Raw genomic sequence first — 17,712 nt, 5'->3', positions numbered from 1 at the left:
TGACCTCAGCTTCATGGTTCATTGAACATTGAAATTTTCCAAGTTTACGTCTTAGTTTCTGTTTTTTCAAAGACTTTTATGGCTAGGGTCATGAAACATTACCAGTAGGTGCAAAATAAAATTACGCACATACCCATGACAAAATAAGATGACCTTGACCCAAAAGTCATGGTTCATTTAACATAATTTCTCAAAATGCAGTTTTACGTCCGAGTTTCTGTTTAAGCAAAGACTTTAAAGGCTAGGGTCATGAAACTTTACACATATGTTCAGAATAAAATTCCTCACAGACCCATATCAAAACTAGATGACCTTGACCCCAAGGTCATTGTTCATTGAACATTGATTTTTTCAAGATGCAGTTTTACGTCCTAGCTTCTATTTTTACAAAGACTATAATAGGTAGGGACATGAAACTTCACCAATATGTTCAAAACAAAATTACACACCTACCCATGGAAAAATTAGATGACCTTGCTTTCAAGGTCATGGTTCATTGAACATTGATTTTTTTCTCAAGATGCAGGTTTACGTCCTAGTTTCCGTTTTTATAAAGACTATAATAGGTAGGGGCATGAAACTTCACCAATATGTTCAAAACAAAATTACACACCTACCCATGGACAAATTAGATGACCTTGCCTTCAAGGTCATGGTTCATTGAACATTGATTTTTTTTCTCAAATGCAGTTTTAAGTCCTACTTTCTGTTTTTACAAAGACTACAATAGCTAATGGCATTAAACTTTAAATCACAGTTTTCAGAATAAAATAACGCAACTACCCATGCCAATATTAGATGACCTTGACCTTAAGGTCATGGTTCATTGAACATTGATATTCCCAAGATACAGTTTACATCCTAGTTTGTATTTTTACAAATAATATAATAGCTACAGATGTGAAACTTTGTCACAATGTTCAGAATAAAATTATGTACCTACCCAAACCATAATTAGATGACATTGACCTCAAGGTCATTGTTCATTGAACATTGATTTTTTTTTTTTGGATGCAGTTTTACATTTTAGTTTCTATTTTAACAGACTATAATAGCTAGGTCATGCAACTTCATATGTATGTTCAGAATATAATTATACACAGACTCATATAAAAATTAGAAGACCTTGACCTTGATGTAATGATTCATTGAACATTGGAACTTTTTTTTAGGATAGTTTTACAACCTTGACTTGGGTTAAAAAACTTCACCAAGAGTTTCAGATTAAAAGTATACACGATCCAAGGCCAAAATAAGATAGGCTTTATTTCAAGGTCATTGGTCAATGATCATTCAACTTTGATTGATGCAGATTTACATCATAGTTTCCACAAGATTCATATCCAAAAACCATGGTTAATATTGAATAAATAAAGTAATGAAGCATCATTTTTTGCCAGAACAACATGGCATTTTGTGAGATAGCTGAATGTTACAACTTGCATTATTAAGGCGGACTCAGTAATCTGTGATTACCTATGTTTTCTAATTCTTGTGCTTTGATAATACTTTATTGTTAAAAACTGATTCAATATGTTACAGAAATTAATATAGGAAATGATGTGAGTTATTTAAAAATGAAACCTGAGTCTTATGTGGTTCACTATCTTGATGATTACAATACATGTAGTGTGGTATGTTGTTATTGAGTAGATCCAGTTCATTTTATATGTGTCAAAATAAAATAGGTGAAATTTAAATAATACTTTTGGGACAGCACTTGAAATGTAAAGATATTTCAAATAGTTATTGATTATGAATATGAAAAACATTAATCAATTCAGATATAAATACTAATGACTAAATACATGGACATGCAGTAAACACTTGCATGATCATTAAACTGATAGGACATATTAAAAGTGTCATCATAATTCATTTTGGTTGTAATGAATGATCTTCCATAAACAAAACAAAAATAATAGTCTTGGAATACCTCATATATTTATCAGAAGTTTAAACTTAATTTTACTACAATTTAAACAACGTTGAATCAAGTTTTCATTTATTTGTTTTAAATTACTTTATTCTGAATGTAGCATACAGATATTAGACATGTCCATTACGGCGTTGGTATCTGTTTTAGTAATTGTTATTGTTAATTTTTTTTTTTACTAAAAATGTATCCATGCTAAAAGGTCTGTTACAGTACATATCATAGGTGAATCCAATGGGCTCCCCCTTATGCTATAAAAGTTTGGTTGATTATTTAGTAAAAATTGGAAATCACTGGAGTGGGCCCTCCCTTTTTTAATTTCTGTATCCGCCACTGCATATTTTTCATATTGGCTATATAATATAAAGAAAGGTGTATTTTTTATCGTTAAAATACCATGAGTGGGATGCAAGTATACAATCTTTTATTACAATACACATTCTTAACATTCATATAGAGTAACTTATTAGACCTTCATTTGTGGCAGTACAGGAGCTTTAACCAAAATGAGTAAAAAGTTTTTTGTATTTTACTTTGCATATTCATGTAAATGCCTGTGTGATTCAGTGTATATTTATTCTATTATATGCTCAATTAACTGTTTGTCTGAATTCTTATACGGTTATGCAACTGTGTCATAATGTTGAATTTATTAACTGTGTTCTCGAAATCTGTCAGTTATAAATGACCAAAACATGCAGGACTCTTAATATTTTAGATAATTTATATAGCAATCAACTGGTAAAATTATAAAAAACTGATACGCAAAAGCAGATGTCAAGATCTCATTATTTATAGACTTTACACATGCTCATTTAATTTATTGTACATATGTAGCAAGTACTTAAATCCTGTTAAACTGGGTGAAAATTTTAGATACTCAATTTTCGACTCTTCCTTGACACCATTTGTGACGATGGTCTCGAAAAACAAGGATATACTGTCAGATGGGGAGGAAAAATGACAGTATAAGGGGATAGCAATTCCCCAAGCACTTAAAAGAGTACCTTGTAGATTTAAAAAACAAAACAGTAGGCTGATGCCACTACAAGGGCTGATCCTTTACACTGCAAAATGGAGAGGGATTTATATAAGTTGTAATAACTTGTTTCCCAATTCACCGTGAATAAATAAGTTTAAAGTATTATTATCATATGCATTTTGACATGTTTGGTACAATACATGTTTAGTTATTTTTGTATTCAGATACGAGTTTATAGATGTGGCAATAGATTTGTATTTCAATGAACATGAATGTGTATGTCCTGGTTTCACTCTATTCATAATATTAATTAAAATAATGCAAGGATGAAAGGTACCACCAGTTTTGCAGCACCAGTGCTATTTAAAGTTATAAAAAAATAATTAGTTATCAAGCATTAAATTTATGCATAATTTAACACAATAATACCTACATGTATTCTTAAACTATTTTTATTTTCATATACACTTCAAGGACTTAAAAACTTACTGACGGACTTGGACCACCACTAATTCACTGATGTACATGAGTGTATCATGAAAGCCTAAAATAATATACTGTACTTACATGTAAACAGTATGCATTAAAAAATATGTGCAATGTACATCATACTACATGTATTGAAAGAATTTAATATGAATATTTATAGAACCTTTTGCAGGTTAGTATTTCAATTTTCCATTGATAAATTATACTTTTTACATACATGTATGATAAGTGCACAAATAACTAGCACAGTGACACTAAAAAGGTAACAATCAAATAATAAATTATAGCTGCCTAAAAACTGTGTGGATAAACATACATGTATTGCAAATAGTCCTTCAAATATGTATATTTTTTACTGTTTTTATTTTTTAGGCTAATATATTTATTGTGTGATTTGATATCATTAACATGAATTGTGAAATTGCTTCCACTACACTTTCATCAAACCTCATGATGTTCACCAAAATTTGTGTGTGTAAACCATGAGCCTCAAGTTTACTAGTTGATAAAGTTTTGCAACAGGACATCAAAAGTGTATCCATGGTTTGATGAAGTACATGTAGCAAGGTAATTATTGTATATGTTTAAAATGTATGTTTGCATAAAAGACAATTGTTGGGATTGACTCAACATCTGATATGTGTCTGTCTTAATTGACATCAACTTTCATCTAAGGTATATGATCATTTTGATGCTGTTTGCTATTGTTTTTAGCACATCAGAAGTATTAATTTGTGTTGCTTCCATTTCAGAGAATTGACACATGCATGTTTTCTTTTTTATTTGAATGGTAATTTTATTACATTTACTGTACAAAAAAGGCAATTACAAAAAAACATCATACTTTTTTTTTACAATAATTTTACAATTATTAAAAAATTGCAAGTAAAATTACAAGTAAAATTTATAATTGTAAGATTACAATTACAAAACTTTCTATTTTTTCTTATACAGCTAACATTGTTATTGTTTGCTCCTATATACAAGTACATGTATATGCCACTGCACATGTATCTATGATGGAAGTCCTCCCAAGAGACATCAACACAGAGAATTCACTGAACATTTAAATGGACATGGATGTTTGTCAAAGGTCATGTTAGATTGAACACCTGTATTACCTTATAATTATTAATGAACAGTAAGTTGTTATTATCTGTATTTTTTAAAGTATAACTAATTTGTCTTATTGATTATCAAGAATATATCACCAGCAAAGTAACTCAAGAATGTGCCTAGCATGAGTTAGTTTAAGTCTGTTTGACGTGTGTGGTATATTTTTTATTATTTGAAAAACAAATAAGTTTTACTTTTAATTATATAGATTTTATATTTATGTTTTAGACAATATCACATGTGCTATTAATGAATAGTGGATGATTTGATTTTGCCATGTTGTATCACGTAAGAATATCTGAGTGGAAATGTGTTTAATATATTGCTTGATATTATGTGTTTTATTCACCCTAGAAGGTTAGAACCGTCATCTATATACATGTAATAGTTAAATTTTAAACAAGGTACAAAATAGTATAAACAAATATATGAAGAACTATGTGGAGATGTATTTAAAATTATTTCTGATTGCAAAATCTACACCAAAACAACAGAAAATATTGATTTAGTGTTGCTTTATGCTAACCTTAGCAATATTTCAGCTATATGACACAAGCCAATTATTGACAGCAACATTATTTAAACAAATGACATTTAATTAACACCTTTTCATAACTTGCATAATTTATTGAAAGGCATTACCTACTTGTAGATTACAAATATTATAATGGATTATACATGTAGATAATACTAAAGGATCAAGTATGTTGGATTCTAACCCATTCTTATTCATGAGATTTTCTGAAAAAAAAACTTGGTTCAACATATTGTTGTACTTGGGGCATATACTTGTGATATAAAAAAGGGGATAACAGCAAATGACTACAATGCCACACAAAACATCAAAACACACCTAAACAACTCCCCAACACTCAACCTCACTCAAAGCACAAATATAGAGACAGAGACAAGACAACAAGAAGCCGGGAAATCCTGACTTGGTACAGGTATTCCACCAGTGGAATAGTTGGATTGAACCGGTTAGTGAGTACTCAAACCTCTCCATTATATTCCCGACCAAATTCAAACACACACACTGAAAGACACACAATAAGATACCTGCACAGTATACAGTCAACAATATCGACCTCATACTATAACAACCAACAAATCAAATAAAAGCATTAAAAAACTGAAGAACACCTACATTACAAAATGCCAAAACACAAAAATAGATTTAAACCGGTCCCAAATACACTAAGTAGAGACGAGTTTGACTCATAACCACACGTAGTATGCCTATAAAGAAACAAGTAGGCAAGTACAAGCCAAGTGTGTACTGTCAATTTGAACACGTTGTGTGTGGGTATGTAATAAACCATCCCAAGCGTCCACGGGACCTGTTTAAACATATTATAAAATAAAATAAGGCAATCATAACCGGAATTTAATAAGTTTAATAAAATATATTTATAACAGTGCTAAATCACTGCCTATTGTGATGGTGATTAAAGGTGAACTAAGTCTTGACGCTAGACGCGTCATTTATTGATCTTGAAACTTATCGAATGCAAAAAATAAGAATAGATTTAAAATAGCCAGTACTGTAAAACTGATACACAAATAATATAAAAAGACAATAATTACAATAATCACAAACAAAAGCAGGGTCAAATTGTGCTCGCAACTACTGGAAGCTAGCTAAGACTAATATATCTGTTGGTATAAAAACTGTCGCACAATTGAAAAATTATCACAAATTACACTCCAATTGGGATTGGTTTGGTGCCATTCAGTCATCAAAATAAATTGAAATCGGCAGTTTTAGTGAGAGGCCAGTATTTATTGAGAATCTTCAAGTCATTGGAACATAGTGTTAAATTAACCGATACAACCAAAATATCATGTTTATATCCTTTACAAACATAAGATTTTAAAGTTTTACCCAGTCTTGAAAGTTGATTTTTCAGTTTTTTACATTTATTTACAACATTGCCATAAAATTTAGGATGCGAAACACCTTCTGAGATAAGTTGTCTACGGGTTACATTATATTTAATTACAAGATGTTCATACTTGTTATAAAATTTTCGGAAAGTAGCCAACAGTTTATGAAACCTAAATCCTTGTTGAAGTAATGTTTTAATTAAGTGTCATTATTTATTTTTACAAATGTTTTTGTAGGATACCACTGTATGATTATTGTATAGTTCACATAGTGACATAGTGTGTATGTTGGTGAAACAGTTTTACTACCACAATGAACATATAATTATGATAATACAAAATTTGAAATTGTAAGTATAGAAGTATTCTTAATATTGTTTTAAGTGTATAATATCAATATATGAATATGGAACAGCAGTATTTGAATACACAACATCTGACAACTTAGCAGTAATATCTGGAGTTCCACAGGGAAGTGTGCAAGGATGTATTCTTTTACTTATGTACATAAACAACTATCCACCGAAATTTATAACATTTTGAAAATATTGATTTATAACATTACAAAATATTTTTTTTTCAAATTAAATGAAAACAGTGGTAATTTGCATATCTGAAACCCCCGCTTTGTATATTACAAAAAAGGGTGCACTCGACTTCCACCCATATGTGAAAAAGTTGGCCGGTTACTTGCCCAAGGTCGGCGGTTTACTCCGGGTACTCCGGTTTCCTCCGTCAGTAAAGCTGGTCACCATGATATAGCTGAAATATTGCTGAAAGTGGCGTAAACCACCAATCAATCAAACAAACAAACAAACAAACATATCTGAAACAGTGGCTATTATTAAGATGTCAAATTTTTAACCAAACAAAGACCTATGTTGTCATTTTGTAACACAAACAATGTCAGCAGACAACATTTTGAAAGAGGTCTGTCCAAGGAGAACCTAAGCTAGGTTTTGTATAATTTGTCCCGGTTGTTCTGGAGCACCAAAATTAAAGTGTTGATAATGGACACCTGAGTGATGGCAAACATCACCTGAGCCAAGGCTCTGGTGAGAAAATCAACATGTTAACATTATACCACATTAACACATTGCATCATAAAATATTCTGTTTCAATTTAACAAAACTGTTGCTTATAACAATTGTATGTAAAATCAGAACTTCTACCTTATTTTGAGGCAAAAATTATTTTTGTTGAGAAAAAATTTAGTAAACATCATAGGCAACTATGATTTTCAAAAACCTTAACCAGTCACACAGTTGTTACCTTTATTTAATACATTACTTCAAATATTGACAATGCATTGAAACATTGTATATATATATATATTTTTTTATAATTTCAGATAATGGAGAAGATGATGTATGTTAAGAGATATTGAACATGACAAATAATAATGGAAGTTAATTTTGTTCTTGTCTTTTAATAATGATGACAGCTTAATGTTGGAAGGTTAACTTTATATCAGTACAGTCCATCTGATAAGCACATAATGGTGTTAACTTGTTGCGCATATTGTGCATAAATGTATCTGGAACCTCTGTTTTCATGTAGTGTAAGCATTATCAAGGGAGACAATTCAAACACAAATATTGTTTTGCTATTCCTCTATGTTACAATATATAATACATAAATTGGAAACAATATAACATAAAAACTATTGTTCCTGAACAAAAGTTTGTTATACAAACTTTTATATTGTACAATAGTGTTAATAGTGCAATATAATGCTGTAGTTTAATATTTTAAAATAAAAAGGATATTAATTGAGACCCATTTAACCAGTATCTTGGTATAGATTATGATTATTTTGTCATGGTCTTATTTGTATTATGGTGTGAGGGGCATTAAGTTTTACTACTGTAACAGAATTTTTAAGTATTGATCAACTAATTCTTATATTAAAAGTAAGCAGGGAAACTAAAACATAAGGGATAAGACTTTTCTTGTTTTAGAGTTCTAAAACTTTAGTGAGAAAATATTTAAAAAACAAAAATGTTATTCATTTAATATTAAAATTATCCTGAGCTAAATTGTGGACAATGCTTAAAAGGACGAAAATGAAGGTTATGTATTTTGGGGTTATTATAAAACAAAACACTGAAATTAGCATTGTTTTCTTGTAGTTTTTCTCTTTATGTGGACATGGCCATCCATGTTCCTTTTTTAGATATGTTTTCAAACTAAAGCTTAATATTAACTTATTTATAGAACATATGTTATCACATTGTAGTTCTTGTGTTGTATTGTAGAGTTAATTTTTTATTAGTCATAACCAATTCCTGATGTATTTTTGTAAGTATTTTATGTAATAAGATATAATTTAGGATTTGTTTACACAGGGTAAATGCTTGATAAATTATAATACAATTGTTAAATATTTACTAAATGTTCTGTCATAATTAGTTATAACCACTCTGTGGCGCAATTGGTAGCGTGCTCGCCTTCAAGAGTGGGAGACCAGGGTTTGATCCCCGGTCGGTTCAAACCAGAAGACTTAAAAATAAGTAGTTGCTGCTTTTCCGCCAAGCATGTGGCATTCAGTTGTGAGAGCAACGGCTGGTTGGCTCAGAATCAGTATAATGTGTCTGAGTGGGGTGTCTGTCTAACTGCGGGCAGTTCTCCAGTGTGCTAGCACTGTTGAAACAAATCCAGCTCAGCGTGCTGGTCTAGTCACAGCAGACAATTTCAATGCACTACACCTTGTTCTCGTCATGATATAGCTGAAATACTGCTCATTTGACGTAAAACACCATTCAAACAAACAAATCATGAGTAGTTCATTTTTAATCTGTCTGGACAAAGTTGCAAATGACAATTATACCACCCCAGTGCACATCCGAGTTGTTAATGCTAGCCTATTGTTGAAGATAAAATATATTGAACTTTCCAATACAATGCATTTATTATGTTAGGGACAGGCACATTTAATTCACTGTAAAAATGATAAACTTATGCCATGTCTAAATGTTTGTGAAACCATGTCTTTTATGTTTATTAACCTATACAAATGTTGACCAGAAATTGATATTGACCTTATTTGAAATAGAGGAAACAAGTAAATAATCAAACTCTGATACCCAAACATGTATATATCTGTTCAAACATGCATATATCTGTATATATATGGTAAATTTTTTATGACCCCTTGGGAGGACCTTGACCTGCACACAAAGCATGCCGGTTAAGGCATGACGCTACAATGACATCATTTAAAATGATGTTCCTATATCATACTTCAAAAATTTTATGATTTGCACACACCAGGAATCTTGGGTTACAGTTTATATTAAAGTCTCTGGTACTAGGATCCATCGGAGACAGTGATTTTTTAAATCATCATTAACCACCGGACACCCTATCTGTATATAAATATATATTTTAAAATCTGGTTTTGGTAAACATTGTGCTAACTAAGTTATTTTCACCCACTGTAGACATGAAAAATTTGTCATGCCTAAAATGTCGGGACCTATCAAGTATATATTTGCTGAAGGTGCAAAAAGTTTCCTTCAAATTTAATAAGAAAAAAGAATATGTTTTGCTGCTTCTCTTTGAGTATAAATCCATGTAAACAAGAAGTGGATTGGAGTGTTGATGCATCCTGATGGGTGTATGTCACACAGGCATTATTCACACAAACTTTGCATGCACTTGTCATGTTCACAGACTACTGGTAGGTCAAAAATATTTGTTAAGTTGATGCATCCTGATAAGAACATGCTACATGGACATGTGTTGTTTCACCTAAACCTCAATTTCATGGTCCAGTTTTCATATAAATTTTTACCAGTGCAAACTGCTCAGGTTTTTTCATCACTTTTTGTTCGCTGTTGTCTTAATTTTGTTAACTTTTTCACATTTTCATCTTGTTCTCAAAAATGACTTGTGCAGAGCTACACAAAACTTTGCTTGAATATTCATCTAGGTGTTCTTCAAAAAATAATGTAGGGTAACCTTTCCCCCCATTTGAGATTTCCACCAAGGCCTCTCATTTGTTGAAATTAAGAAATGTGAGAAAAAAATTCTTCTTCAGAACCAGTAAGTGGAACAAAAATTGTTTTTACCAAAAAGTCTATGAGTGATCATCCAGTCTACTATCCTAGATTGCGAAAATGGCTGATGTGCAAATAAGCAATGTTTCCAATCAAACAAATATCTTTTTAGCAACCAAATGGCCAATCCATACCCAAATTTGCGGAAAATTAATAGTTCTATCATGACCCCATTTCAAAATGTTGAAAGGACAAAAAACATACAAATGTTGTTCTCAAATACAAGAAGATAAATTGAACCCCCTTAAACTAATTGTTTTACAAACATAGAATTGGTGGAAGACAAGCATAGAAATGTTGTGGAAAAGAGATTTTGTACACATATTTATTGAAACAACTCTCTATTACCTTGTGTTTGAAATTGCCAGTATTACATACGTGCGATACCTAGTTTCTATCCGAGAATTAAGCTACCTGTCTGATTGGTGAAGACATTTTGAACTTCCATCTCCAGAACATCTCGAAAGAAATAAATGTAAATTGCATAAAATGTTATGTCCCTTACATGATAAGGGGTTGCCAAATGCTTAGGTGAACCATTACAGAATACCAGGAGACTCGTGTTTATTTTAATTTTTAACATATTGAGAGAGTGCTATGTCTTGGTCATGTCTATTATTAATTTCTGCATACGATTTTGCAATATCTGGTAGACTTTTAATGTCCATGTAGATTATTTATAATGGATAAATGTTGTTGCAATAATTGTCTGGCTGTTTATGAGAGTATGAAACATACAAGACAATAATTAAGAGGGGGACCTCCAGGATTTTTATATTGCAGCATCCGCCCATCTCAAAAGAATAGAGAGCAAATAGCACAAACATTATAAAGCATCTGAAACTGAAATTTATAAACACAACGTCCACAGTTGACCACTATCATTATACAAGGTGACAACAATAAGCAAATACATTTGTTCTTAACGCAGCTGTCCGAAAAATTATGACGGTATTAAGCAGGTTTTATTTTTTTGCACTTCCACATCTCTTTATTAAACGGAATAACGACGAATGACAACAGTGAAAAAAAAATCCGCCCACACACCAAGGACAAGACAACAAAAATCATTTGCTTTACGGACGATACCTAATATATAACTGAGTAATTATGCACTATATTTAATGAAGATGTTGGTTATGAGTGTACGAGTAGGTAAGCATTTGCCACTTAATATGTGCCTGCAGCATTATAATTATGACGAACTTCATCTGTGAGCGAAAGTGAAAATTGTTGTATGTGAATTTTCCACTACCCTAATTGCATGACGTTTTCATAATTTTGTCTAAATATCATTGAACAACACGCTATGTAACCAAACTATATCAATTTCCATAATTTGATAGGAACAGGTCGATCTGGCAAAGATTTGTCGTGAAGAGGGCTTGGTTTGTCGTTTGCCTATTATTGATGGGTATATCATTGTTGTCCTTTCCTGTTTTCTTTTTTTGTATTGATGCTTATTTTGTTTTGATCTTCCAGGTGTGGCCTTTACTATATATCATACCAGACACACGTAGCCGTTTCCGGAGATATCATAATATTTACGTTATTGTCAAAGCTGGCTTGCGAGTGTAATAAATTGTGGCCGGGTAATGTGTGCTAATTGCGAAAAACTCTCAACAGCACTGCCACTATTAAAAAATATACAAGTTCAATGTATTACACCTTATTCTTGTCTTGATATTGTTGAAATATAGGTCCAATTTTACGTTAAACACCATACAAAGTAACTAAAAAAGATCCGTTTCCTGTAAATCCTTGTGTAGCAGGTTCAATAAATTAACAGTAAAAATGCAGCTCTCACAAATTAAGCTAAAATAGCTTCGAACACTGGATCCGACTGACAATCATGCGTTCTATATGTCTTGTGGACAATGTGATTTGCTCATTATTAAACGCTTCACGGCAATTGTACAATGCCAGCAATGAAATCGCTGTTCCAATACTATAATGCATAACTATGTGTACAGTTCAGGCTCATTTGTTTTTATTTGCATTTTAAGCAATACAAAACATTTTTGATTTTGAGATTACAAAATAAAGTTGAAAATCGTCTGTGTAAAAATAAATTCGGTACAATTTCATTGAACACAGCTGGTTTGTAATTTAAAATTAAACGGTAGGCAATATAGGCCTGAAAGAACAATCGGTGTGTTAGTAATGGTATCCCAGCAACACATTGCCGAAAAAAATTATCCGTTATCCGATGATCGCCTAATTTGCAATCTTCTGTTACCGGAGGACGAAAGTTGACCCGCGAACCCTTTTTTAATGGTCGATATTGAACGCTATATGTATTGTCTATCGTTTTACTATTCGTCAAATCAGAAAAACTTCATTACAAATTACCGTCAGTGATCATCCTACACATTGGCGTTTGCTTCTGCGTCAGTTGAACATCAAACAAACGTCATATATGTGTATTTTTATTTATAGGATAAACATTCATTTCACTATTCAACAGCAAACCACGCTGTTGTAGACACTCATTTGCTGATCTTTTCTGGAGCTTAATTTAACACATATATGCCTTATTATCGTTGGTTGACATTATAAAGATGTTAGTGTGACAGGAACAAATAAATTAAACATTTAAGACAACTGCACACCAATAAATACATATTTTACCCTATTTATATACTCATTACTTTATTTTATAAACAGAAACAAAAATTGAGCAGAAAAAAAAATTTAGTTTCCATTCTTACCGACATTCTGTATTTGAGCAGAAGTGCGCTCCATACATTTTTCAGAAAGTAGTTCCAGTTCAAAATGGTTTCAAATTTGAACAACCACCACCCGTGTTTCAATGAAGATATCTCATGAATGGAGTAAAAATTGGAAATTCTAAGACGCCTTTGTTTTAGATAAATGGTGAAAGAAGTGATATTCACTTGTTTTCTGGAAAATCGTTCGTACAATAGGGCAGCATATGTACCCGCCCAGAGTCAATGTTTGGATGTTAATAATTTCTTTATTTTATCAAAAAACAACTTAGTAAGTATATATATGTATGTCAACTATTGTGTTGAACATTTGGGGAAAGATTCATTAACTTTTTTCATAAGTTTATTAAGATATACACTAAAATGTGTTGGTCAATATCTGGGTCAAAATGGCGAAATGTTGGTGTTGGTCACCCCCTTAAAGTGCTTATGTGTGCACTCAGGTATGAATATATTATCGACTGAATCGAAGACGGTAATTTGCACGTACATATGTTTTATTGAATAATTCATATTTTAGACGATATATAAAAACTGCAAATAGTTTAAACATTGCATACCGGTCAATTTTAAATTTTAATTCACAAAAACGGATAATTGCATTACAAATTTCTTTATGAAATGAGAAAATATGCCTTAATTTTAACCCAAAAAATCGGATTGTTTGTAATGTAAATAAACATTTTTTTTAAAACAAAAAATCTTCAGAGTTACATTAAATATGATAGTTTTATATCTGTTTTAGTTGTTTAAACCTATAATTTAATTTTTTTAATCGCTTTATATTGAAAATTTTAATTAAAAAATACTTAGTCGTGATAGCTAAATGAGGGGACCATTGAAAGGGACGTTTTTAAACCTCTTTTGGACACTTTTTTTTAGTCTAACACCTTGTATTTTATCAATAAGATAATGAAGTTGAATTCTATCAAAAAAATCGCGGTACCCTGGGGTGTAACACAAACTCCTTAACTAGAGCGCTTTTGAAAACTAGCTGATGGACTATAATTTCCCCCATAATTCAATCCAAGCCTTCCCTTTGTGATGTGATACCTTGCATTACAATTGTAGAGAGATCCATACACTTAAACACAAGTTATCGTCTGGAAGCTATAAAATTGCTTGCTTTTGGCCCTAATTCCTGAACTATTAGGACAATTACCCCCAAACTCAATCCCAGCATTCCCTTTGTGATATGGAACATTGCGGTACAATTTCAGAAAGATACATACACCAGTGGCATAGACCGGGTTTAAAATATGTGGATGCGAAACATTTTTTGTGATATTTAGAAATATTTGATGTGAATGGCAGGAAATTCAAAATTGCCTACTTTAATCTGACCATTTGACCATTCTATTAGATATATTTCAAAAAAGGAAACGCTTACATTACTTTTTCAAACTATTCTTTGGTATAAACACAAATCTTATTTTGTGGTTCCTTCTCCTTGAAGGATTATGTACCCTTTTGTTGATTCAATGCTAAACATATGGAAATTTTATGGAAAATTTACAGCCTTTCCCACTTGTATTTGGCAATTCGATGTTTGATAGATAGAAGATTATTGCATGCAATGCTAGTAATGATTTCCTTAAAATAAGTTTAGAAATTTAGTCATTGGTTAAAACAATTATAAATATGGACCTTCTATGGGGTGCTCGAATTGAGTGACTCAGCACAAGGTGTTTTTAACTTTAAAGGTTGTTTAGGACTTTTTAAAACAATAAACGCTAGCACATCATAGAGAAGCAAGTGAGTAATACATGTATAAAATTTTAAAACAAAATCTCTGTATCAAAGTCTGCAATTAAACTATAGATAATAATGCTTTGTACGAAGTTTCCTTGGTCTCCCCTGAACTGTAATGGCGGTTCTTTTTCGCAGCCTGTAAACAAACAGAAAAACAGGTCCAATCTGCGATTCTAACCGAAAATAATCTGTGAATAATCTGTGAAAATGAGTGGTAAAAGAAAGTTTGATTACTATGTAGTATCCAAAGGGAAAGGGCTAACAAACGGACACGAATTTGGCATATTTACTGAATGGACTGAATGTTCCCCCCACGTGATTGGTGTAAAGGGTTCAATGTTCCAAGGTTGTAAAACAATAGACACGGCAAAACTTATTCTTGAAAGTTCATCATTAACCCCTGTAACTATATACGATAATGGGTAGTGGATGTCACTAGAAAACTATTTAAAAGATAATCCATCTAAACAAAATGATCAACATGTAACCGAACATGACAACAATCACGTTGATGAAATTGAGGAACAAATCTTTCAAGACTGTGAAGGTACCGGTATGTCACAAAACAATAGTGATCAAACAGAACCCAAACATGTTGAATTGCCCCAAATGGCACAAAATGATGAAACAAATGAACAACCAGACCCAGAAACCTCATCCCAATGCCCAGAGTGTGAAAGCCCAAACAACAAATCAATGATAGAGTGTATCTCGTGAAAAAAATGGATACACTATGGCTGTACAAAGCTACCCCGTTACGAACTAGCTCGATATATTCGTTATAAACAGAGAAAATATAACTGTATAGCATGTACCATGCATGATGAAAATATAACGATAACTGTAGAACAGTTACCAGTATTCGACACTAAAAATAATACAACAAGTACAAACAGCCCAGATATGTCATTAGTTGAAGTAATTAAATCACAGATTAAAGCTGAACTGTATCAATTTAAAAGTTCACTAGACAAAGTTGAAAACTCAGTGGTAATACTAGCTGAAAAAAACAACTCAGACAAAACATCAATTACAGAAAGACTTGATGCTATAAATAAATTAGTGGCACAAATTAAAATAACAAATGCAGTGGGTACGGACAACAAAAAACTTGAAACAATCATCGACAAACTGTCAAATTTGACCAAAAATGATGGAAAATCAGGTTCCGAACCTGGTCTAGAACAGGCCAGACTTGAAAACCAACAACTTAAGAACAAAATAGACAAAACAAATCATGAATCTATGTTGGAAATAGAACACCTTAAAGAGAAACTTGAGTCAACTGTTAAGAACCACAAACTAATAACAGATGAGAAAGATAAACATATAACATCCCTACAAAAAGACATTGACCATAAAGACCAAGTTATGCGTGAAATAATCAATGAAAATACTCGGCTGAAAAAAGACAATGAAGAACTAAGTCAAAACCTGTCACTATCAAAGGAAGAAATATTAATAATGAAAAATCAATTAAGAATGACAGAGGACCAGAATAATGAACATGGATCCTGGAGTCAAGTTGAAAGGAAAGAAAAGAAAGAGAAACCAAAAGTATTGCTAGTTGGAACATCTAACACTGAACAAATTAACACAGAAAGACTAAGTGCACAATTTGATACAATGAAGAAAATAGCATACCATATTGATCAAGCAGAAAAGGTTATTGATGAACTAGAAGAATCTTATAACCCGGATGTTATCGCCTATCATATATTGAGCAACGAACTTACGAAAAAATCCTCATCAGAATGTGTCTTACAACTTGTGAAACTTATACAAAAGACTAAAGAAAAAAGGCCAGACTCAAAAATAGTAGTCTCCTTGGCAACAAACCGAAGTGATGAGCGCAAATATAACTTAAAGGTAAATACCGTGAATTCCCTAGTAAAAGAAATGCACGAGGAATCTAGTGATTTCGTTATTTGCGACAACCATAATCTGTCAGTTTCTGGTGAAATAAATAAAAAGTTTATAAATAATGATGGCTATCATTTAAGTGATGTAGGTGTAAAAGTTCTTGCCGCTAATATCAGGAAGTGTGTGGATCAGATTCTAGGTATCCCATTCATCAAACGCAGAGGGCCTGTTAACCGTAAGCCATGGCAAAAACCAAAAAGAGGCAGTTAAATCTATGCGTGTGGAACGTTGATGGTATAAAGACAAAAGATTTTGACAAATTTAATGATTCTAGTCTATTGAAACAAATAAGTTTATATGATATTGTAGGTCTAGTAGAAACTCACAATAATAAATCATTTAGCTCACCTCTATGTAACTATAAAATTTATCATAATTTTAGAAATCAAAATGAAAAGTCTAGAAGACTTTTTGGAGGTATAAGCGTTATGGTACGGAGGTCAATATCTGCAGGAGTAGCCCCCCTCCCTATCACAAATTCAAATTTTATGTGGTTTAGATTAGACAAAAACTACTTTTCCCTTAATAGAGACTTATATATATGTTTTCTACATATACCCCCTGAAAACTCTACTTATTCTATTAAAGAAGGGGACCAATTTGAGTGTCTTATAAATGATATCACAAATATGTATGATAAAGGGGACATTGCACTGTTTGGAGATTTCAATGCTCGTGTTGCTGTAGATGTTGACTTCATACCTAATGATAATTGTTCAAAATTTATGCCTGATGAACATTACATTGAGGATGTACCATGTACTACTAGAGAAAGTCAAGATCAGGTAAGATGCAACAGAGGGAAAAGCTTGATTGACTTATGTATCCAAAGTAGA

At 31.9% G+C, this 17,712-nt stretch overlaps 1 long non-coding RNA gene across 2 annotated transcripts; it reads left to right on the top strand.

Annotated features, from left to right (window-relative positions):
* The first annotated feature begins 3,785 nt into the window (after positions 1-3,785).
* LOC143079559 (uncharacterized) lies at positions 3,786-8,806 on the top strand. 2 transcript variants are annotated; one of them, XR_012979431.1, is made up of 5 exons: positions 3,786-3,974; positions 4,362-4,548; positions 4,752-4,811; positions 6,648-6,760; positions 7,763-8,806. It is a non-coding gene; the product is annotated as an uncharacterized LOC143079559 (long non-coding RNA). The 2 variants fall into 2 exon arrangements; XR_012979430.1 differs by lacking the exon at positions 4,752-4,811.
* The last annotated feature ends 8,906 nt before the right edge of the window (positions 8,807-17,712 follow it).

This window comes from Mytilus galloprovincialis, chromosome 6, assembly GCF_965363235.1.
Source record: "Mytilus galloprovincialis chromosome 6, xbMytGall1.hap1.1, whole genome shotgun sequence".
NCBI lineage: Eukaryota > Metazoa > Mollusca > Bivalvia > Mytilida > Mytilidae > Mytilus > Mytilus galloprovincialis.
Note: the sequence above shows the minus strand (reverse complement) of the source record. Positions and strands in the feature narration are given on the sequence as shown.